Below are 9,412 nucleotides of genomic sequence, written 5' to 3'. Positions count from 1 at the left end.
GAATGTTTCAAACTGCCAGCTCAGAGGCCGGCAAGTCAGGCGGGGAACGTTGGAGTCTGCAGTCACTGGAGCAAGCAAGCCTCATGTTCGCTTCCAGCTGCCTGGCTGCCGGCCGCCATCTTGGCTGACAGTTAATTTGCATAAGGATATGCTGATTAGCCAATGGGAAGGGTAGCGGTCGTATGCTAATTACCATGTTTCTCTTTTATTAGTGTAGATAGTTGAATTTTTGTTAATCCTTTCCCTACAATATTTTTCTTCCATTGATTTTTCAGAGTAGAAGGGAGGTGGAGAAAGTGAGAGAGAGGGAGAGAGAGAGAAACATTGATATGAGAAAGACACATAGATTGGTTTTTCATCATGCACCTTGACTGGGACTGGGGATTGAACCTGCAACTCAGGTACATGTCTTTGACTAGGAATCAAACAGGAGACCCTGGGGTGCGTGCCAGCCAATGCTCTATCCACTGAACACACTGGCCAGGGCTATACTGTTGAATTTTTATGTTTATAAATGCGTGACCCTTTTGAACACTTTTCCATACTTTTTGTTGTTTTTTAAAAAAAATATTTTTATTACATATGTGTCCTTTTTTTCCCCGCCCTTGACAATACCCCGGCTTCCCCTACCCTCCCAGTGTCTTATGTCCATTGGTTATACTTGTATATATAATGCGTGACCCTTTTTGAACACTCTTTCATATTTATTTTTTGTTGTTTTTTTTTTAAATATTTTTATTGATTTCAGAGAGGAAGGGAGAGGGAGAGAGAGAGATAGCGCCATCTTGGCTGACAGTTAATTTGCATAAGGATATGCTGATTAGCCAATGGGAAGGGTAGCGGTCGTATGCTAATTACCATGTTTCTCTTTTATTAGTGTAGATAGTTGAATTTTTGTTAATCCTTTCCCTACAATATTTTTTTCCATTGATTTTTACAGAGTAGAAGGGAGGTGGAAAAAGGGAGAGAGAGGGAGAGAGAGAGAAACATTGATATGAGAAAGACACATAGATTGGTTTTTCAGCATGCACCTTGACTGGGACTGGGGATTGAACCTGCAACTCAGGTACATGTCTTTGACTAGGAATCAAACAGGAGACCCTGGGGTGCGTGCCAGCCAATGCTCTATCCACTGAACACACTGGCCAGGGCTATACTGTTGAATTTTTATGTTTATAAATGCGTGACCCTTTTGAACACTTTTCCATACTTTTTGTTGTTTTTTAAAAAAAATATTTTATTGATTTCAGAGAGGAAGGGAGAGGGAGATAGAAATATCAATGATGAGAGAGAATCATTGATCGTCTGCTTCCTGCACCCTCCACTGGGGATTGAGCCTGCAACTAGGGCATGTGCCCTGACTGGGAATTGAACCGTGACCTCCTGGTTCATAGGTCTTTAATGTGTTCCCAGGTATCTTCTCTAGTTCAGTTTCCCCTGACTCCCCCCTCCCCCATATTTAAATTCCACTTTTGCTTTATTTGAGTAATGACCTTCTACTTAAAATATTGGTTAATTTTGCTTATTTTCTAGAATTGTTTCATTTTAAACTAAGTCAACTTACTTTATTAATTAGATAATTGAAAGTTGACTCATTTATATAGGATGACCAGTTTGCAGTACTAATGCAAGAAACATTTTTTTCAGTTACGTTAAATAATATATGATGATGAAGTAAATACTGCATTTGAACTAAAGAATGTATATAGCTTATATAAAGCATGAATAAACTGTATGTTAGTAGGGAGTTTGAATTTCCATTGGATGCATATCAATTTAAAAAGATATATTTACACCCTGGCTGGTTTGGCTCAGTGTATAGAGCTCCAGTCTGAGGACTAAAGTGTCCCGGGTTCGATTCCGGTCAAGGTCACATGCCCGGTTTTTGGGCTCGATCCCCAGTAGGGGGCGTGCAAAAGGCAGCCCATCAATGATTCTCTCTCATCATTGATGTTTCTATCTCTTCCTCTCCCTTCCTCTCTGAAATCAATAAAAATATATTTTTAAAAAGATATATTTATAACCTAAATATACATTCATTCATATCCACTTAACCAGGATATCAATTAGTGCCATTAAAAGTAATTAAAATAAAACATTTGGCATTATATAAACAGCATCCCTATCTAAGAAAACTATTAGGAGTCTTTTCAAAACCTCACTACTGAAATACATATTTAAATGTTGCTTCTACTAAAGTAGTTTTAAACTATACATTGAGAGAATAAAGCAAAGAAAGATGATGGGCACAAAAAATCCCCACTTTTCTGGGCATTTTTGTGTATGATATTAGTTGAGCAAGTAAGGAAGGCAATTACAGCTAAAGATAGTAAATAGAACACAAAGATAAATAATTTCTGAGCTGGACACCATGCAGAAAGTTCAGAGCCGATGTCTCCTTACTTATGGTGCTCATAAGTGGTAGAGGTTGGTAAATCTGAAATAAGACATACCCTTGACTTTGACCATTTTGGTTGTTATATTATCAGGACTACATAAATGAACTGAGAAATTGACGCATCTTTCAGATTTGAAATGTCAATCTCCTGTAAACTCCACTAGGGGGCACTAGCTTTGAAACAGGAAAAACCACTGTCCTGGTTGGGACTGGGTAAAGCTAATGGACTAGGAGGATGACTAAATATGATGCCCTCCAACAGATGCCATATGACTAATTCTAAGGCAGAACCTAGGCTTTGTTCTGAGACATAACACCAACTTAAACATCTTGCTAGAGGACTTGCTTAAGACAGTTTTTTCAAAAAATGACTGCTATGTAAAAACAAACAAACAAACAAAAAAATGGAAATTCACTACTTTAGGGTAGAGCAGAGCTTCTTAAATTTTAACATGTATTAGAATCACTGCAGGGCTTGTTAAAACACAGATTTTTGGCAACACTCCCAGAGTTTCTAATCAGTCCTGGGGCAGGGCCAGGAATTTGCATTTCTAACAGGTCCCCAGGTAAGAGTGGGGATGCTGCTGGTCTGGGATCCACTGGGAAAGCCACGTGATAGAACAATCATCAGGCCCCTGTCCCCAGCACCGCCTCACTATTCATGGTACCTTTGTGGTTCCTAATGGCATAGGACCGTGGTCGGCAAACTGCGGCTCGCAAGCCACATGCAGCTCTTTGGCCCTTGAGTGTGGCTCTTCCTAAGCCTTAGGAGTACCCTAATTAAGTCAATAACAATGTACCTACCTATATAGTTTAAGTTTAAAAATTTTGGCTCTCAAAAGAAATTTCAATCGTTGCACTGTTGATATTTGGCTCTGTTGACTAATGAGTTTGCCGACCACTGGCCTAGGAGATGTCTTCTACTTGCTTAGGTTACAGGAGACAGTACAGAGAAAACAGGCTGGAGTTGAAAGTACTCATTCCAGGAGAGAGGCCGCCAATGCAGCATGAATAATACAGATCTGGGAAGGTATTGAGGGCCAGTGGAGGGGAGAGGAGTTACTTGGGAACAGAGAGGGGATGGTATCTGTCCTTTGTGGATTTCACATCCAAAGCTGTCTGAATGGAGGTCCAACATGAGAGAATTAGAGGAAAAAGGACGGAAGAAAACTATTCATGTGCTTGGACGTTATCTCCCACCCAGGGTACCTACCTGGCGCTGACCTCAGGGGTCTGAACCAATACTGGTCAGAATTAAGGGAAGGGAACCAAAGCCTTGAAGTCCTCAAAAGTTAGCCAGGCAAGCCGACCTGTGGCTGAGGCTCCAGCTACATTCAGAGAAGAGGATCTGCACAGAAACTTAATCTGTGTCTAAATTCCATATATGTGTCTTCATTTTCCCCTTCTTACTACACTTACTCCGGACTGTTTGTCCACATTAAGCCAAGGCATCGGAGAAAGGAGAGTCCCCTCAGAGGCTGACGGGGGCGCCAGCCTGAACATGCACCTGCCCCGTGGAGGAGGGGCATGGTGAGGCTGTGGCCTTCCACTCTGGTGAACCTCGGGAACTGAACAGCCATCACCAACTGATAGCTCCTCTCTTCACTCATGACAGTTCAGAGTGAAAAGAAACTAGAAAAACAGCTGCACATCTTCCTTTTCAGAAGCAGCTTCATAGCATAGCTAGATGCGAATGTTACTGTATAGATAGATCCCTGCCAAAGACGGCAATAATCGAATGTGCCGATTTCCATAAGGAATGCTGCCAGATTGAAGAAGTACTTGTGATCTAAGGCAGTGGTTTTCAACCTGTGGGTTGAGACCCCCTTGGGGGTCGAACGACCCTTTCACAGGGGTCGCCTAAGATCATGAAAACACATCCATATGACTAATTCTAAGGCAGAACCTAGGCTTTGTTCTGAGACATAACACCAACTTAAACATCTTGCTAGAGGACTTGCTTAAGACAGTTTTTTTTTTAAAAAAAATGACTGCTATGTAAAAACAAACAAACAAACAAAAAAATGGAAATTCACTACTTTAGGGTAGAGCAGAGCTTCTTAAATTTTAACATGTATTAGAATCACTGCAGGGCTTGTTAAAACACAGATTTTTGGCAACACTCCCAGAGTTTCTAATCAGTCCTGGGGCAGGGCCAGGAATTTGCATTTCTAACAGGTCCCCAGGTAAGAGTGGGGATGCTGCTGGTCTGGGATCCACTGGGAAAGCCACGTGATAGAACAATCATCAGGCCCCTGTCCCCAGCACCGCCTCACTATTCATGGTACCTTTGTGGTTCCTAATGGCATAGGACCGTGGTCGGCAAACTGCGGCTCGCAAGCCACACGCAGCAGTTTGGCCCTTGAGTGTGGCTCTTCCTAAGCCTTAGGAGTACCCTAATTAAATTAATAACAATGTACCTACCTATATAGTTTAAGTTTAAAAATTTTGCTCTCAAAAGCAACACGAGAGAATTAGAGGAAAAAGGACGGAAGAAAACTATTCATGTGCTTGGACGTTATCTCCCACCCAGGGTACCTACCTGGCGCTGGCCTCAGGGGTCTGAACCAATACTGGTCAGAATTAAGGGAAGGGAACCAAAGCCTTGAAGTCCTCAAAAGCTAGCCAGGCAAGCCAGCCTGTGACTGAGGCTCCAGCTACATTCAGAGAAGATCTGCAAAGAAACTTAATCTGTCTAAATTCCATATATGTGTCTTAATTTTCCCCTTCTTAATACACTTACTCTGGACTGTTTGTCCACATTAAGCCAAGGCATCGGAGAAAGGAGAGTCCCCCCAGAGGCTGAAGGGGGCGCCAGCCTGACCATGCACCTGCCCCGTGGAGGAGGGGCGTGGTGAGGCTGTGGCCTTCCACTCTGGTGAACCTCGGGAACCCAACAGCCATCACCAACTGATAGCTCCTCTCTTCACTCATGACAGTTCAGAGTGAAAATAAACTAGAAAAACATCTGCACATCTTCCTTTTCAGAAGCAGCTTCATAGCATCGCTAGATGCGAATGTTACTGTATAGAATAGATAGATCCCTGCCAAAGATGGCAATAATCGAATGTGCCGATTTCCATAAGGAATGCTGCCAGATTGCAGAAGTACTTGTGATCTAAGGCAGTGGTTTTCAACCTGTGGGTTGAGACCCCCTTGGGGGTCGAACGACCCTTTCACAGGGGTCGCCTAAGATCATCGGAAAACACTATAATTACATTTTGTTTTTGTGGGTAATCACTATGCTTTAATTATGATCAATTTGTAACAATGAAATTGGGGGTCACCACAACATGAGGAATTGTATTAAAGGGTCGCGGCATTAGGAAGGTTGAGAACCACTGATCTAAGGCCTTGCTTCTCAGATGCCAGGAGGGAACAATATTTTAGACATCAGTTTGCATTTTGTATATACATATACAAGAGGGGCAAAGAAAGCCCTTAAACACTGTAAAAAGACATCCTGGCCTTTTAAAGCCTTCAGATAATTTGAAGAAGAAAATGCTTCTTAGGACCTGATTTAAAGCCATCATTCCTGGAATGTTTTTCTACAGAATGAGACCATAGTAAAAGGGCAAATAAAGGAAAACCCTGAAAGCTAGCTTTGTTAAATGTCAGTGAGACGTGTCTGTCTTCTGCCTCTCAGGGTAATAAACTGCACACCAGTTGCTTTAGAAGCGGGGTTCTACTCACTCGCGGTAGAGATTAATACACTGCAGGGACTCTCTCCCACACGCAGAAAACACTCTTCAGTATTTGGAGTCATCCAAGCCGCCCAGATGAGCGCTTTCTGGCACCTGCGGTGCTAAGACTGCCACAGTCCTGTCACATGATGCTGCTTTCTCAAGTCAATGTAGTTTTTTAAATGCCATAAAGAACTTTGCCCAAATGCTTCGGCTACCAGCCAAAACTTTTCTCCCAGCTTGAGAAAGAGAGCATCTGCCATTAAATAAAATAAAATAAGATCTTTCCACAACCTCCCAATTAACTTGAAATATAAAAGCCATTGCAATCATGCACTACTATTAAAGGATGTCATGAAAATCATGGTGAACAAAACAGGTATTCATATTTTCCATAGAGTCGATTTTGCCACTAGATTGACATTTGATGGGTAGTAGGCAAAAGACGGGCAACTAACTTCTCCAGGATTCTGCCTCCTGCCTCTGGTCTGAGGAGGGCAGAGTGCTGACCAAAGAAAGAAAGGAAGAGCATTCGGAATTAGTTTTCACTCAGTGATTTGTGACATTGAAGTCCTTCAAACACTAAAGTTTTCTCATTATCTTCCTGACTGCCGTTGCAAGCAGAAGGTGGAGTCAGGGGGGATGTAGAGCCAACAACTTATAAATGTGGAGGGATAGGTAGATAGATACATATATATAGTATATGACATACCATATATAAATATATCAACATCTTATAAAACATAGATATATATTATTTTTTCTAAATGGATATATATATAGTGTTTGCTTTGAGAGATAATACAGGTAAAAGTAGAAAAAATGATGTTTGTTTATGTACACTAAAAGATTAGAGCAGTGCTCTTCATAGTATCTTATTACATGACATTCATACCATATATAAATATATCAACATCTTATAAAACATAGATATATATTATTTTTTCTAAATGGATATATATATAGTGTTTGCTTTGAGAGATAATACAGGTAAAAGTAGAAAAAATGATGTTTGTTTATGTACACTAAAAGATTAGAGCAGTGCTCTTCATAGTATCTTATTTACATGACATCATTATTCTCTCAGAATTCCACACAGACAGGCAATACCGAAGTGCATGCTGACCAAGTTCATGGCAGAAAAACAGGAGCATAGGTTTGTGTATAACTTTAGGTTATTCTGGGTGCTCCGGTCAGCCAGTAATAATTTTCATTGGAACAATGTACAGTTTACATCAGTGGTTTAAGTTATCTTGATAAAATATAGCTCTGCGTTGGAACATAGTGTTCTAACAAATTCGTAAGCATTCATGGATAACTTCACAACCCTGACAACTGTATATAAGGTCATTTAGCATGGCACATTCTACATCCTGACAGAGAGGGGCCCTGGGTCCCATGACCATTGACATCAGTGCTAAACACTTCGGGGAAGATGTATGCCATCTACTTGAGTTGATTAAGCAAAGGTGAGACCACTGGGAGCAGCCCAGCCTGGTTCGTTTGCTTTAGTGAAATGCTTTTGATAACTTGTTCAGCTAGGAGGATGGCTCTCCTCCAGGAAGAAATGCACAGTTTATTCTTCCTCCCAGACTGGAGAAGCAATTCCTGTGTCTTCTAGAAAACTGATCTTTCTAACATGAAATCTGGAGTCACTGAACATCCCTGACTGCCGTGCAGGATTGGGAGCGGGCTGATAGCGATAGGGAGACTGCAGCTGGGCTTAAGCTGGAAGACCCTTAACGCAGACTCAAGCGTTGTGCGTAGCTACATGAAAAGACACAGCTGGCGTTTCCAAATGGACAGCGGATGATGGGCCAGCACTGGATATCTTAAGAGCAGATGGAAATCTGTAAAATGGAGTAACTGAAGAGAACAAAAAATAAAGAGGCAATGATATTTTCCTTGGATCCTGGTCCTGGTAGTATCTTCATCAGTTGGTTTGAAGGCAAAATACTTTCTCCTTTTTTTTTTTTTATGTTTTCCATTTATTTGTGGAAAATAAAATGGGAAAAAATAAGTGGAAAAAGATAATGACTTTTTTGACCACATATAAAACTTCTTTGATCTCAGGGAAAAAATGATTTGTTTCACACAAAAATAGGATCTTTAAAATAATGCTCATATTTTAAAATCTAGAGATATTTCAAGGACAATTATGTGTTCCTTGTGTTATACCAAAGAAAGCCCTAAACATTAATACCATTATTTTGAGTGAAATTTAAATAAATAATAATATATTTCCAGGTCCATTATTTATGTTAATGATACTTGTATAATGTTTAATATATTTTCACAGGAAGTGCTTAATAAAATAGATAAGTTTTTGAAAAAGAAAAAGTTGTTTAGGTTGCTCAAGTCTCTGTAATATTCAGCAATCTGTAATAATAATAATAACTAGGTAAATACCCTGTACCATTCGTTATGAACAAATGAAGACAATTTATATATTGTTCCTTATTATGAATTTTCTCTAATGTTTCAGTAAACCCTAAATGCAATGAAAAATATTATTTAAGAAAAGGTGGTTTAGTAAGAAGCTTCCACCAATAAAAACAAAATCTAAAAATAAAGAACAAAACAGACAACAAAGCATTCAGAATTAAAAAAAAGAAAATCTTGGGAAACAAAAACCATAAAAACAATGTGGCTTCCAAGTAAGTTTTTAGCAAGATAGGAAATATAAAGCAGGAACTATAGTTTTAAGACCTTTATAAAACTATATAATATTTTCATATTACTTGTTTCTGATGACCCAGACTGTTTGAGCTGAATGATTAATGGTACATTGCTTAATATAAAACTGCTTAGAAGGGCTAGTTTCTAGGGAAGTGTCCACTAACAGTTATTATTTTTCCTATAGGAGAAAACTCCAGTTAACCAAAGAATAGAGTAGGTAGTAATATTTAGAAAGAAAGAAAAAGAAATGAGAGAGAGAGACACACACACACACACTGAGGGGGGGATATCTATTTATTTAATTTTATTATATAGATCTTTGTAAAAGATTGCAAATAATCATGTGCCTATTGTCCATAAAGAATGTGTATTGTCAATATTACAGAATTACTTCTGATATAAGACCTTACATGTAGATGCAAGAAGGGAAAAATATCTGTGCAAAGAGTTTACTTGTTCTTAAAAATTTGCTTTAAGAGAACTAGGAGAAAGGTCCTATATTTTTCTACATTTCAATGGAAGCTAAAATATATTTTCCTCAACACTGTTCTCTTGATTTAAAACAAAACAACAGCAAAAAATGTTTAAAGAAAAAGAAGACATTGCTTCTGGTTTGTTGCACTTAAATCCTTAAACAGGGGTCCTCAAACTA

This window comes from Myotis brandtii, unplaced genomic scaffold (assembly GCF_000412655.1).
Source record: "Myotis brandtii unplaced genomic scaffold, ASM41265v1 scaffold53, whole genome shotgun sequence".
Taxonomy (NCBI): Eukaryota; Metazoa; Chordata; class Mammalia; order Chiroptera; family Vespertilionidae; genus Myotis; species Myotis brandtii.
This window is presented reverse-complemented; position numbering follows the sequence as displayed.